Genomic DNA, 15,703 nt, shown 5'->3' with positions numbered 1-15,703 from the left:
AATCACACTTCTACTTTTTAAAAGCAAAAGTGTCCTGGATGTTCTTTTTCCGATTAATTTTTTTAAATTTTTTTTTTTGCATCGTGACTTTTTTTCCAAGGACTAGTCATACAAGGAGACAGCATGAATAAAAGATATGACATGTTTTTTCCATTCCTGACTGCATTTAAATGAATTTCCAGACCTGGAAATTGAATAGCTTTTGTGTAACTCATAGACTGTAGTTACAAGGAAAACAGTAAGGAGCAATAAATATGGAATTTCTTTCTGCCACCATTTAGTTACTCTTTGGAAAAGGCTATCTTAATAACAATAAGAAGCTACTGCCAAAGAATAAGAAATTGAAGTATTGTTCCAAATAAAGGTTTGTATTTGATGTTTCTAAGTTTGAAATTTCTTTCCTCTGCAACTGCATCTGAGCAAGGACTCAGACATTCTGAGCACAACATTGGAAAGTTAGAAGCTCACGTTATTTCTTCATAGAGAGTTATCATAAATTATGTTATCTTAAGAAAATAAGTTCTGGAAAAATAATTCACTGCTGAAGCATTCATTTGACTGAAAATTTTAAAACTCATTTAAAATAGCTATTAAATATGGTGTCACTGTGATTGTTCAAATTTCTGCGTCCCAGAGGCATTGAAGTGAAGGCTGTAGAAGAACATTTCTTAGTTATGATTACACACTGATAAGGAGTTAAAAATCGTATCTGTGTAATACTACTGGACTCAAGCCATGAGAACTTCACGCTTAAGTTAGAAGTTTAAATATGATATACAGGAGCCTACATAATTACCGACTTGATTTACTTTCATTCACAATTCTCTTCTTCCACAACCCACTATCCCCATCCACGCTTTCCCTGGAAGACAATAAGTTGCTCATCTGGTTTTTTTGCTAGCTGCGTATGAATTGCCCAAATTGATGTCACATATTGTAAGACACCAAAATTGCTGCTTATGGCAAATTCTAAGCCTTTGAAGACCAACATAAAACAATGGTGTGACTGCTAGATAGATGTTAAGTCTTCAGAAGCAGTATTAATTCTTGGTGAGTATAAGAATATTGTGTTTGGTACAATTATTTACAAGTAGATGTTTTGCTTCCTTAAGCACAACTCAAAAAAAGCCCAAAGGTTTGAGGTGTTTGAATGACTTTTATTATGTATTTTTTTCATTTAATATAAATTATTTTACAGCACCAGGTGCCAAACAAAAACATAAGAATGTTCAGGAAAGTTGTTTGGGACGATGTAGAATACAGAGCTGAGAGAAGTTATACTCACATATGAGAGGTGCCAAAGGAGATCTTTTGCTAAAGGGAAGAGTTAACTGAGTTATTGCCTTTCTTTAGATATTTTAGGCAGCATACTAATTCTGGAGTTTTGATTACTTTGCTTTGCTTTGCTAGCATGAATATATGTATATTTAGTAACACCACTTGTCTTTTCATGTTCCATTCTCTAAAGAATCTCGCTCATGAAAATACAGATTGTACATAAAAAGTAACAAAACTGCAAGTATTTTTTGGCCTTACTATGCAATTATTCTAAGAAAAGTAAGACTGGCTTATTTCTTTTCTTTTCTTACTCTTTTAAAATAGCCTGGAACTTTGCTGTAAGATAAATGGCAGTACTGCAAAATAAAGCAAGCAAACTTCCAGGCAGACCTCTTTGCTGCCAGAATAAGTTTTACTCATTGCCTTTGCTAGGATCAGGAATACTACTCATGACAGCTGCAGAGGAATGTTCTGTGGAGCATTTTAAGAAGGAGTGCATTTATACATAAATTCTTTAACCATCAAGATTAAATTTGCCCCATAGTTGGGCTGCATCTCTTTCTGGCATCCAGGTGACATGAGATTAACTTTTTGTAACTTTTCTCTAAAAAGAATGTATTAGACCTTCCATATTACAGACTTTCAAAAGTTTCCACATGTTTTTAAAATCAGATGTATCTCTTTGATCTGTGTATTTTAAACAAATCCAGTTCAGTGGAGAAAAGGAGATTTCTTGATGGAAGGTGTAAGATATTTTAATCATTATAATGAAATTTATTTCTATAACAGAAGATCCAGATACTTTAATGGTGAAAACTGTGATCAGCAAAAGTGGTAGTTAGCAGAAGGTAGAAGAAAAACAAAAGATAGGATAATACTTCAGATTCTTGAGACATCTAGAGAAGATTGCTTCAGTAAAAGTAAGCACAAGAGAGAAAATAAATTGATGACTGGAATATAGAAATATATACACTGCTTAAAACTTCCATTTGCACAAGTGAATAAATCTACCTCATAAAAGACAGATTGCTAAGAGTTCCTTCACGTTTCTGAAAAAGAAACTAAAACTTATCCATATAAGTTTTTATATTATAATTTAATCAAAGGGACAGAATTATAGGCTTTCTTTTATTTAATTTTATTTGATACCCAACATTTTCATTTATCATGTAAAAAATTCTACACAGTCCTACCCATTGGCCAGGTTGAAGAGAAGTAGAGTCTCATCACAGGCCAGCTGGTATAGTACAAAACTCTATCAGCAGTGTGGAATCAAACATTTTTGCATTATCTGCAAATGCACCTTCTTTAACTGGATCGATCCACAATCAGCTGTCTCTTGTTTGGCATACCTCCAACATCACTATTTGTTAATCTGAGTTCAAACTTTATCTCCCAAGATTTCAAGCTTATAAGTAAGCTATTTAAGATAGTCAATGGAAATTCTAGCACATAACACACCAGTGCATATTCCCACAGAAAATCTGAAGGAACCAAAAATCACTTATTTCCTCAAATGTGACAGAGCTGCCCATATCTATTATCATCAATGACAGTTCCGGCAAGCTCAGCATTAACCAACCTTTATATTTCATTTTGGATTATCACTCCAGGGAAGTTCTAATTGGACAGTTTTATGAGACATTGTCTGGGTTTTTTCTGCCAAAATAGAAACAAAAAGTAGCTAAAATCTAGAAAATACTGCTCTGGGCATGTTTCTCCAATGACACAGCCATGTCCTAATACAATTTTTCACTGCATAATTGTGATTGTTAATTTTCAGTAGTTTAATTTTGTAATTATTTTGATGCATAAAAAGGACAAAAAATACAATATGAACCTGAGCAATATGAACCTGTAATTACTTTTCCATTCTCAAAGAAGAAATGGCTGAAATGCATTCAATCTTTTTATTCATTGAAACATAGGAATCAGAGATGGAAAGAATTTGCCCCAATGTGTTTCAGTGATATGGAGAAAGTGACTACAAACAAACATAGATTCTGTGATTCTGTGATTCCTTTCCGGATTTATTTTCCACCCAGTTTTGAAGGTGAAACTATCGTCTATACGGAAACCCAAAGAAGATTTATATTTTATTTAAGATTTGCTTAATCTCATATTGAAGGATAATTAGAGTTTGTGCTGACCTTCTTCATGGAGAATGGATTTATCTTTCATGAGCACTATTAACACCATGAATCCTTAGTTTGAATCTGAATTACTCATACATCAGCTAAAAAACAGATGCTGAACTGCTTAGCTGACTTACAATGACTGTTCAATTTGAATTTTATACTTCCATTGAATTTGAATTGAAACTCCTTTTTGTGGCAGAAGCTATTAAATCCAAAAAGCCCACGTGACACTTGTCACCAATCTACATCAGCCTACATCTTCAAAGTTTTTACTGAACTGTTTGTAAATGCTTGAAGAGAGAAAGTGACAGTTTGAAATAGCATGTACTTTTGAGATTGTTTCAATCTTTGAAAGGAATTTAATGTTAAATATATAATTTCTTCCTCTATGCAACTAAAATGAGTAATAAAAATTTAAATATTTTGCAGAAAAAAGTGGCTAACAAGGTTTTGTATAAGGTTTTTGATTTATTTATAGAAAAAAATATTATGTCAGAGTTTTCATGGTAACTGCAATATGGCCCTAAGGACTTTTCAAGTAATAGTAGAGGAAAAAGTATTGAAATTTCCTGTGAAAATTACCCAATTGTTTTCTTCTTGACCTAAATCATACAAGATTAGGACATATGTTCACCTAATGGGTTTCTGTAAGGACAGGCTTAATATCACTTAGTGGTAGCCGGCTAAAGAGTAGGTCTCGTCTCTAAAGTAGCAGTTGGGGTCATTCTACAATCAAAGAGAGAACAAACTATGTATATGTCTTGAGAATAAGTCATCATCTTTATTGGGACAGCCCAAAAGAGATAGTGTGAACTACCTTCAAGGATGCCTGCATTCATTTCTCTGACTGTAGAGGTATTTTAGATAATAACATGGATTAGAAGCCAAATTGTCAAGAAAGCAAAAGATGAGATCTACTCAGGCATAACAGTCTGCTGGTTAATTCTACATCTATTTTAGAGAACTTTTTAAAAAAATATTTCATAATGGTAGCCAAAGCAACAAGTAAAATGGGTCTATTGGACAAAAGTATCTTTTTCATGTGTTCCTTGACCCTTGACCTACCAAAGAATGTGTTTTTCATCCAACAAAAAACAGACAATGAGAGTTAATTAATATACAGTGCTATTACAGTACAGAAAAAGAGAACAGATCTTGAAAAGATCTTGAAAAATACAAGTCTCTAGTGAATTCAATTTTCCAATATTTTTTATATCTGTATATGGATTCATTAATATTATAATTTACTCTTTTTCATCTCTTTTTTTTCCCCAAGCAACATGAAAATAGATCATAGTAGTTCTAATGGAGACATTATGGTCTGTCGTGTAGATACTCAATTACAGAGTTTTAAATATACAAATTATGTAAATTACTATTTAGGGAGTATTTACAAAATACGTTATTGACCTAGTAAGCCATAACAGCTCCAGTCTGTCAGAGAAATACCTATTTAGACCCTGGTAAAAATGCAAATTATTGGCCCAATAGGGCATAACGGCTTCTTCAGAAAAGCTGCATTCTATCACAGAAATCCATGGTTGGGGACTTGCTGGCTAACGACTTTTGTGTGAAAGCTACCTTGGAAACTGTCCTTAAGTACACAAATTTCCCACATGATAGAACATAATGGCTATTTTTCAACAGCTGCTGACTACAGAATAGTATTGGGTTCTCTTAGGTAGCTAGTTAGTTGTCAGATCTCAAACAAAAATGTGCAGACGCTATACAAAGATATCCATTGGCTTCAGATTCCCCTATAATTTTGTTTGAAACAATAGCTGCAAATGCACAGCAGCTATTTTTCATTGACTGTTCATCCCTTACATGGATTTACAACACCAATTCTATAATGAAACAACTTTGGTGTTAAGGAATGTTCTGTTGAAAAATAAGACATGGACCAATACTCCAAAAGGGTAATTATAAATCCCCATTAAGCAGAGCACTTTGCACAGCCTTCAAGAGGAAGTATGCGTATGCATTACTGAAATGATTGAAAATACACACATTTACATTACATTTAAATGTTGTTCATTAAATATCAGTAAAACTGGGCCAGGCTACAGGGGATTTCTTCACTGTAGCAGCCAATTCTTTACACCAAGGAGTTTCAATTAAGTCAAGAAGTTTTGGGGAAAACACCAAAACTTGACTGAGGAGATTTTCAGGAGTTTTTATTCCTAGAAAAAAAAAAAGCCAGTTGTACACCTTGGCTCAGTTTTGAGAGTGTACATTTAAAGGAATGTCCCCAAACTTAGCAGGGATCTATTATTGAATGAACTTTCTGAACTACTGAAGTAGCTGAAATATCTTCACAACTCTTAGTCTAGGGAGTTGGCTCAATAAGAGATGTTGAACAGTGATTTGTATCAGTAGGGACCAATTCCAGTTTTGTAAAGTTCTTACGTGTACAAACTGTATTCTTTTTAACATTGAGAACGGAACTCTTTTCTGAGCGCATCCATTGTATTTATCAATTCTTTTACATTGTTAAGCTTTGTTTCCTGTGTTTTAAGCTTAACAGTGGACAAGTGTAAACACATTTGCATAAGGAGGGCAAGAGATTGAGTAAGGAATATACTTTTTGACACGATTTCTTGAAAACTTTTTTCTGGGGGGTTTTCTCAGCACAGTTTAAGACCCTTAATCTCACGAAAAAATCTATGAAACCTTAGATAACTTGCTTAATAATATAATTATCAAACAATTTTAGGCTTTCTAATATTACTTTTTTATTGCATTTTTTCTAGTTCCTTTATTCTAAAAGAGCAAAGAAAATTTTTCACTGTATAATCATTATATACCCACATGCTGAATAATTTTATTAACATATTATTTCTTGTATTTATAGCACTTGTCATTACATATTTCCAGCTTAAATAGCATCAATAAACAATTTTGTTGTTCTCCTGGAGATGCATGTAGCATGTAAACAGAGATTTGCAGATTTTAAATTACCACAAATTGTTGCTCTCGTATTAATAAAGAAGTGCTCAATTGATAAGAGAAAAAAATAGCAACGCTTTGCAATTCAGTTCCAAATATGTTTACTTTGGCAAGTAACAGGCAGGAACTTTCATAAAGATTAAAAAAAATCCTTGTGAATAGGGAATCAAGGAGAAAAGCTTTCACAAATTATTCTTCAGCCTAGATTGATAACTGGAGACAGATACTAGAATGGTTGTTCAATGAAAGAATCTGCTTCAGGACTCTATGTCTCACTAGGAGATCATTAGCAAGTGTCTGTATTATAGAACTATTATGTGTGTACATACCATAGTAGCCATGCCAAAGTAGTTTGTTTTTTAGAGTAGGACATAGAACAGGACTGTATCCACTTCAGTATCCTGTGCTAGCTGTGGAGTTGGCAATCTGATTCACAAACAACACGGATTCTTAAAAATACTGCATTCTTTCAGTGAGCCAAACTGACACCAGACTATACTTTTTTTATTCTTGTTTTGTGCATTACATGTTCATGCTTAATTTCATTTTTCTCTGAGGTTTTTTCTGAAGCATCAAATCAAATGGTGTTATTTCTCACTGCTAATTCCCTTCATGCAATTACTCTCATCACACCAGGTTGTTTCTGTTCCCTTCCTGTTTCCTTTTTCATGCCAGCATGATTGTCTTGTCACCAGCTTAAGAGGAAAAAAATAACTTCTAAGATATTTTATCCACCCTGTTGCTCAGTGGGTGTAAGATTAACCTGTGTGTTAATAGCCTAAATAAGATCCTCCCTCCATCAAAGCTGTAGGGTGCGGTTATGTGAATTGTCACTTCTCCTCAAGGGAAAACAAGGAACTTTGATCAGGACTTTTATATTGGCCTCCTAAGTTTTAGATCACAAGCAGGCTAAGAGAAAGCAAACAAGTTACAAAGCCTTACACAAGCATTTCAAAGGCTTCTTATGTTTCTTCTGTTGAAAGAGCACTCTAAGACATTAAGATTTTGTGTTAGAATGAGAAAAGCCAGTTTTCAGCTCATACTTCTGTTCTACCTGACATGAACCAGAGACAGCTGACATCTAGTATATGTGACATTTAAAGAAATTTCATCAGACCTGGTAGTCAGATAGTATATCCTTGAATGACTGTAGCAACTACTTCCTGCAAGGTGGAGAGTGACATTGAATTTTATCTACAAGCCCTTGCAAAACTAGTTTAATATTTGGAAAGCAAATGGTACAAAAAAGTTATATGGTATGTAGATTTTTTAGCCATCACAGAGCACTCAATGGAGACAAAACATAAAATATTTAAAAAAATATTCCTTGTCTTGTTCTAAACAAAGAGAGATGTATAAACATTAAAAAAAAAAAAAAATCAAGGCTGAAATTTGAATTATAGTACTTATTCCTTAGTAGTTTCTCATTTAAAACCCCCTTTTTCTAAGGATCAAGTAAAAAGGTCAAGGCAGAACCTGTTCTAGGGGGAAAAAATATTTCAAATTGTTATACATTATCAGAAATAATTCCATTGATAGATGTTTGCCTTTTTAGTGTGATCACAAGGTTTTCTAAATATATTTTATGACCAAGGAAATTCTGCTCTTTTTCAAGAAACAAAAGAAAGAATCAACCAACTAAAAATCCTGAAAAAAATGTACCTGCCCAAAAGAGAGGGGAAAAAAAAGCAGAAAAGACATCCTTTGTGATGATTGCAATCACATTGCCACATACTTTTCACAATGGCACATACTTAATTGCACTTTCTTTGCATGAAAAAGGGAATTCAAGCACAGATGCAAGTACAGTTTGTCTTTTAAAAATCTAGTTTTGATACTTATTTTATATTCAATGAGTATAATATTTACATTTGAAAACTATGGCCTCAGATGCACTGAGAAGAACAGTAATGAAGTGGTATTTTTAACATGACATCCACAACTAAAGAAAACAGTGTGAGTTTTCATAATAGAAAATATCATACACAGATAGTATTTTTTTCCTTTAGTTGTAACATTTCCTAAGATATGTTATTACTGTGCTGTCATTATTAATAACTTCCAAGCACAGGGGCTGGTGAGCTTGGATGTGTCCCAAGATAAAACGGTCTAGGGCCTTATATGCTGTTTCCATTAATATTAGTAGAGTGTTCTTGTTTTCAAAGGAACTTGACCAAACTCTGTGACTGAAAAAAAATGGTGTATCCTAGTATTAAGAAGTGGCAAACACTCATCCAGGCACAGATCCCTGACTTGTGAAGAAGTGTCTGACAAAAACCTACATTTTTCAGAGTTTTCCTATGCAAGAAATTCTCTCCTGGGTAATTGCAACAAGATTGCAGCCTGAGAAACATCAGCAAGCCAGAAAGTCACTAAGGAATTTATACCTCTTCTTAATACACTTATGTGTGAACAATAAGAATTCAGCCTTGAAGCATGACATACCACAAACCACTGAAAGATTTTTAGGATCAGGCTCAAACTCAAAAGCCAAGCTTGTGGAAAGATATAGCTCATAAAGATACAGTGGACACACGATATTGCTCAATGTATTTAATATAGTTACTTCTTTGGGCCAGAGTTACTAATCATATTTTATAAATTTTATTATTAACTAGAAAGCTGTAAAGCCAGAAAAATCATTTTAGAAATAGTGAATGAAGTCTGGAAAAAACCCAGGATTATTTTATTTAAATGTGATTCATCCATGTATTTTTATAAAACCTCAGGGAACAAAAAAAAATCCTTTTGGATATCAAAAGAAAGTATTTATACACAGCATCTAAAAGACTCAATTGAATGGATCATGTCTAGGCTAAAGTTATAAGATTAAAGCAACCTAATCAACTTGAATTTTGTAATCGACTATTTTGTTTATAATCCCATTTCTGATAGACAGTAGTCTCCTCTTCCAAGTAGTCAGACCTACTGATATTTTAAATCCTTAAATATGTTATAAAGGGTCTCCTACTTAACAGTTGATATTTACAGGACTTTTTCACTGGCCGTAGAATGGATAGACTAGAGGTTTCGACAGCAGTCTTTGGAAAGATCTGAAAAAAGTTTAAGTCATACTCTAGGAAGTGATGCAATGAAAAGGGTTATATCCAAATGCTTTCAAATGTGCAGAGAAAAACCAGAAAAATTCTTTAAAAAACTCAAACATTTTTCCTGTCATAAAATATTTGACAACTATGGGTAAAAAAATTCAGAAAATGTAAAAATTGCAGTCCAAAATTCATTCTTATTTAAAAGTAAATTACTTTATTTCTTTATTTGAAGAGCTATTTCCAACAGGCATGTTGAAATGATAAAATTTCAAATCCAATTTGTTTCCTCTTTTTAAGTAATTCTCCTTCCTAGATGAATCACACTTGCATGTGTTTTGATCTGAAAAAAAGATGAGAAATGATATCAGCAATCACAGAACACAGAAGTCCATCTGACTGACACTGGCTTTTATTTTTGCTAGCACCTCTCCTTTTCAAAAATTCCCAGTGGTCCCATGGGACCCAAGGAGATGGTCCGGAAGGAACTGGCCAGTGTTGCTGTCCATCCAATCTCTATTTTATTTGAAAAGTTGTGGCAATTGGGTGGTGTCCCCAGAGACTGGAAAGAAAAGGAAATATCACACCTGTTTTTAAAAAGCCAGAATGGACTCTGGGAACTGCTGACCAATCAGCCTCAAATCCATTCCAAGTAAGATCATGGACCAATCTTCCTGAAAGACATATCAAATCTTATGGAAGGAAGGGAAGTGATTAAAGACAGTCAAGGTGCCTTCACCAAAGGCAAATCTTCTGCATCTTCTTAGGATCAGTTGTACCTGTAGGACTCCATTTTTTTCAGTCCCTCAGTCTTCTAGCCAAAAGTCTGAGTGAAGAAGAACAATCCTGCTCCATCTCCTATTCAATGCTTCCATCTCATGTCTGCTTAAGTAGGTACCATTTTGGTTTAAACGAGTCACTGTCACAATTTACAGCAAACCCTTTCTGGTTTCAGCTAGCAAACAACAGCCTTCTTGAGAGCTCAAATGCTTGGGTTCAGACACCTGTCTTTCCCCACATCAGACACACACAGAGGATTATCTGCTGCTTGTTCTCATTCACAACTCAAGCTACATTCTCTTGTACGAAAGCAATCTAAGAATTTTACACAATACTTAAACATACATAAAAAGTTTTATATTATATTTAGCATAATGCAAAAAATTACTTGTCAAAATTAATAGTCCTAGCTGATTTATTTGTTTCAGCAGATTATAAGGAGTATTAGTTTAGCAGTAATAAAAGAAAAAGTCCTTTTGGATGACAGAAAATTTTGTACCCTGAAAACATAAAAAAAGAAGTGTGAGGAAATACACAGTAAAATTCTGCAACAGTTATCAACAAATAAAAACTCAGTAGCCCAGAAAACAATAAGGAAATAAGGAATCTAAGAATTTGTTAATTCTCATCTGAATTAACAGTAGATATAAAAATCTGTATTCAACTGTTTGATGTATTGCAGTATGCACTGAGATGTCTTCCAGAAAAAAAACATTCTTAGCCTAGACTGTATGAGGCTGGTATTAAACAAATCAAACCAGATGCAACAAGTTGCTGACTAAATGGAGTCATCTTCAAAATCATCTTAGCTTGTCATGGCCAGGCATTGTTTATACTTTAAAGGAATTTTAAAATTTTAGCTATGACATCTATTGCTCAAAAAATACAGCAAAAGGAGCTATTGCTATTGGCCAATATTGTGTGAGAGCAGGGCATGAAGGAACACAAAGAGGAAACACAAATCAATTAGTCTTCAGGAATATGGATGCAACAACTGATACTTGGTACTTTATTAGAAGCACAGGACTATTTGTACAGTTTTCTTCAAAAGCCTGTGGAACAGTAACAACAGCATGTTGTCTGCCACAGCTTTAATACTGGTCCAGATTTTCTTTTGTCCTAATTTATAGTCATTCACCAGCTATATAAAACACATCCTCTCAATAAGCTAGGCACAACCTACTCTTCTAGAAGTTGTTCTGAAAAATGTTATTTCCCTCGACAATTAAATTCTGAAATATTAAAAGAAAGCTAGATTGACCTGTTTTGTAACAGTAAGCTTTTCAAAGACATTAGGACATTTTCATAAAGTCATTCCAGCTGGAAAAGATCTTTAAGTCCAATTATAAACCTAACGCTACTAAGTCCGCCATTAAACCATGTCCCTTACCATCACACCTTTTCAATCACCTTTGACTATACTGTTGCTATTAACACATGCATTTAAGTAGAAAATATAACTAAGAAATATTTTCTGGTTTTCCTTTGTTTACCTCATCTGGATTACTACTGAAAATTTAGAAAAAAGAAATCTTGATAGATAAAAAGGATATGTTTCATTTTACAAAATGCAGGTGTTTTGTCAACTTTTAAATGGTCAAATTTAAATTTGTGTCAATGTAGAAGGTTGTCATTGCTCTTTGAGTAAGAAAACTACAGAGAATCTTGAGGTAAATAGGAAAGTAAGTATGAGCCACTGTAGAGAGCTATAAATGCACACATTATTAAAGCTGTATTGAAAGAATATTTGGCAGGATATTACAGTAAGACCTCAGCAATTCTAAGACTTACTATTCCATATATTTTTTACATATTGCTTTATTCAGTCATTTTGCCTCTCTCTGTATTTTTTTTTCATCTCCCCTACTGTGTCTATTTAGACATTAAACAAAGCATTGAATTCTATAATTCTGTCTGACATGAATTACTTTTTTCGTACTTATGATCAGTGTAGAATAATCATATGTAAGAGCCTTTGTAATAAAAAATTACACTCAGAATGATCCCTAAGAATACTAAATATTTAAAGCCTTGTTCTATGTCTCTCTAAAACTTTTTTACTTACTATGAAAATAAGACTTTATCATTCAGGTCACAGGTTCAATACTAGTCTCTTTACTCTGCCACTTGCAATGGCCGTGAAGGGGAAAAGGGTTCCTCAAGCCACGCTGCAGAATGCTTGTAAAATACGTTCTTACAGGTAAATGTAAGGCCCTAAGAAGGGAGGCCAAAATTTTTGTGACATGAAAGAATCTCAAAGTAAAAATTAAGAATGAACCTAGGAAAGCTGCCAATTTGACACAATTCCATTTGTTGCTTTAAGAACAAAAAATATAAGTTGATTCCTTAGAGACATAAAGAAGTAATTTTCAGTAGAATGTTGGCAGGCCTCAATTTTTTTTCTGCAAAACTTAGCCTGATTTATTTCTGTTGTGAAAATAATTGAAGTGAATGCAGAATGAAGTTTCATTAAGTTCGTGCACATAGAAAGCCCACTCAGTTTTTCTCTATGTATTGACCCCAACCATCTGGGGTGTTACTCTGGGTCACTTTGGTAAATTCATATATTTTTTTTAGTCTGGAAATAGCACAGAGAGGAGAAAATGTGGTTTTTGGTGTATGTGTGTGTGGTGATTAAGGTGGGGACTTTGAAATACTGATGTTTCTGAAAGGATCAGTCCTTCCTGAGCCATATCAATGTCAGCCTGCCACCCTCACATAAGTAGTGCAGCTCTCTTGTGCAGATCTCAGAACTACTTGAATCCTGTAGGTGTGTATTTTTAAAAAATGTATGTTAAATGACTCAAATAGTTGGCAAAATTTCAGACAGCTTTCAGGTAAACATTTCACACCTAAAAGAGGAGATGGTTGGTTTTTTATAAATTAATGGTCTATAAACACCTTGTTCTCAATTCTGATTTTGCAGCAATTTTATGCTGAAGTAACTCCATTGATTACTGGTGATTTACAGTGATATTACCGTACAAAGTCCTCTAAAGTTTAGCCCAAAAAAAAAAATAAAAACAAACAAAAACTTTGCTTAGTTATGTATGTGCTTGTTAGTTTGTGTCTGTCTCCTCTCACCAACATTTGCAGGTGTCAAAATTAGCTTCTAGCAGAGACCCTGCAATTTTATGTAATGGTACAGCCTTTGAAAGTTCATCTGAGAGCTTTGTCTTCTGTGACACAATATACTGTGGAGAAGCAGAAAGCTTCCTCTCCTTTTCTGCTCCCCCATGTTTTCCTGGTGTTTTATAGACATCCACTGATGTTTTACTATCTCACAATTTTATCTTTAAAAACACTAACAATTATTACAACTGTTTTAGTCATCTTTCTGCAACCTAGATGACATTTTGAAGGTGTGAGAGTATATTAATTTTCAAGTCATGTATACAGTATCAGGGGAGAATCCCACAAATATAATCCAGTGGGATTCAAAATCTACATGGAGAAGTAGGGGAGAAAACAGAGAAACCTTCTTCCTACCCTCAACTTTCATACTACAGTCCTGGCTTCTTTAGTGTAAATGCTGAATATTACATAATCCCCACATAGATGTTAAACATGTCTAAAAAGAGGTAATATTCTAGCAAGTATACTACAGATATGTCACCTTTGCATTGTCTTTCATATACTGGAATGGTTATGAGTGAGGGAGAAAATTGTGCTTTTAGAATAGGAGAGCAGGAGATATTTCCATGCAAGTGTCTCTAAATATTTATAGGGCTTTCTGCCCCTTCTTGTGTTCTTGAGTTCACTGCTACTAGCAATAGTCCTGGTGCAACTGAGTGTAAATGTCCACATGGGCTTATATTTATGAATTTATATTTCATTGTACCCATTGTCCAAGCTGACCAAGTCTTACAACAATATTGCTCTGAGCTAACATACCAGTTTCTCAGTGCTTTGCCAGCTGCTGTGCTGTGCTGTCTGGTCTGCTTGGCAAAGAAAATGCAGCTCAGAACATAGAAAATCTCTATGCAACCATTATGCTGTATCACTGCAAGTTTATTTCTGATATACTTTATTTTAATTTTGGTTTTGTCCTGTTTATTTTCATTCCTAAACTGTGCTTCATGAAGGGCTTTTCTACATCAGGATATTCACTAAAGTAGTTGCTTGAGCTGTAGTCTAAACAATGACTTCAACTGTATCAAATCAGTACTATTAGCTTTGCAATACAATTCCCAATGTGAACACGCTTTCTCAAGGACAAGTATCTTTATTTACAATTTGGCGTAATCTGCTTCTACAGTGGATTACGTGCAGTTCAAATTATACTCCTATGTCAACATTTTCTTGTGTACCTAAACCTCTGTAGGCAAAAAGGTTTAAATTCATAAAGCAAAATGCAAGGTTCTTCCTGGTTCTGCAGTGATGCCTTTGTTCTTCATGCTCAGTTCAACTCCCATTTATGTTACATATTCACAGACACTTCTGTCACAAAATACAGGCTCTGATTTTCAGTGATGGTGAAGAACTGGAAATCATAAACTTCTATTCATAACTGTCTGGTCTTCTCACACTCAGAGTAAGTGTCCAGGTAAAAATAAAGAAAGGAAGGACAGAAGAACCTGGGTGTAACTGCAACTGCTCTGTACCACTCCTGTCAGTAGTTTATCTATCTGTATGACCTGCTCATAGCAAATGCTGTCTAGTTTTGGAATAAGAATGGCAAATTTCCTCCACCCTGGAGCGGTTAGAAGGAAACTCGTATTTTAAATAGAAGAAGAGGTGAGCCCATCACTTTGAGGAGTATTGTCAGGGCCCTGGGAGAGATACCAGCCCTTACTGTCCCTGCCCAGAAACCTCTGAGACCTCCTCTACCCCTCCACTAGGAGCCCCATTTCAGCTCAAGCTGGTCCCCTGCCCCAGTGATGCAGTAGGAGTGCCTGGGCTAAGTGCCATCTATGTCCCTTTCCCCTGCATAGGACTCAGACCCTGGCTGCAGCCAAGCCTCCAGCCCTATCCTGGTGTCCTGCTCATTGATGGGACCTGGTATGTCACTTGCCATGCCTGGAGCTGTTGATAAGACCCCATCATAGCCACAGCTCTATCCGCTCTGGTCAGACCTGAGGGACAGTCAGTCCGCCAGTGAGGGCACTGGATTCCCTGGGATCACTCTGGATTCTCGGCTCCCTCTCTTCTAGGAGCAGCCAGTTCTTAATGTGTCCTGACAATGACTAAATGCATCATGATTGTAAAGTTCACCATCTCAAACAAAAAGCAAAGTGTGTAAAGCAAGAACAAGAAATCAGAAGTAAATAGCATTTAGCAGCAAGATGTTAATCTTCTTCCTCAGTGTTAATATCCTTAACTCCAGCTTCCACAGTGTCAATGACAGTAATGATCTTAACCTTTAATTGCTGCACATGTGCAAATCTGTGGAATTAATCCTGACTTTTTCCCCTTAAAAATTAAAAGCAAACCTCAGAAGACTAGATAGTCTTCCTAGAAATCTCTTATGTATGACTAGAAAAATTATGTGGTAACGTGACAACTCTAATT

The 15,703-nt window shown here is 34.8% G+C and overlaps 1 long non-coding RNA gene across 1 annotated transcript in view; it reads left to right on the top strand.

Annotated features, from left to right (window-relative positions):
- Positions 1-15,703, top strand: part of LOC121674493 — a 37,160-nt gene that overhangs the window by 11,295 nt on the left and 10,162 nt on the right. The window lies entirely within an intron of this gene.

Source organism: Corvus kubaryi, unplaced genomic scaffold (assembly GCF_017639235.1).
Source record: "Corvus kubaryi isolate FWS band 111438036 unplaced genomic scaffold, C.kubaryi_AGA036_p1.0 68, whole genome shotgun sequence".
Taxonomy (NCBI): domain Eukaryota; kingdom Metazoa; phylum Chordata; class Aves; order Passeriformes; family Corvidae; genus Corvus; species Corvus kubaryi.
This window is presented reverse-complemented; position numbering and strand designations above follow the sequence as displayed.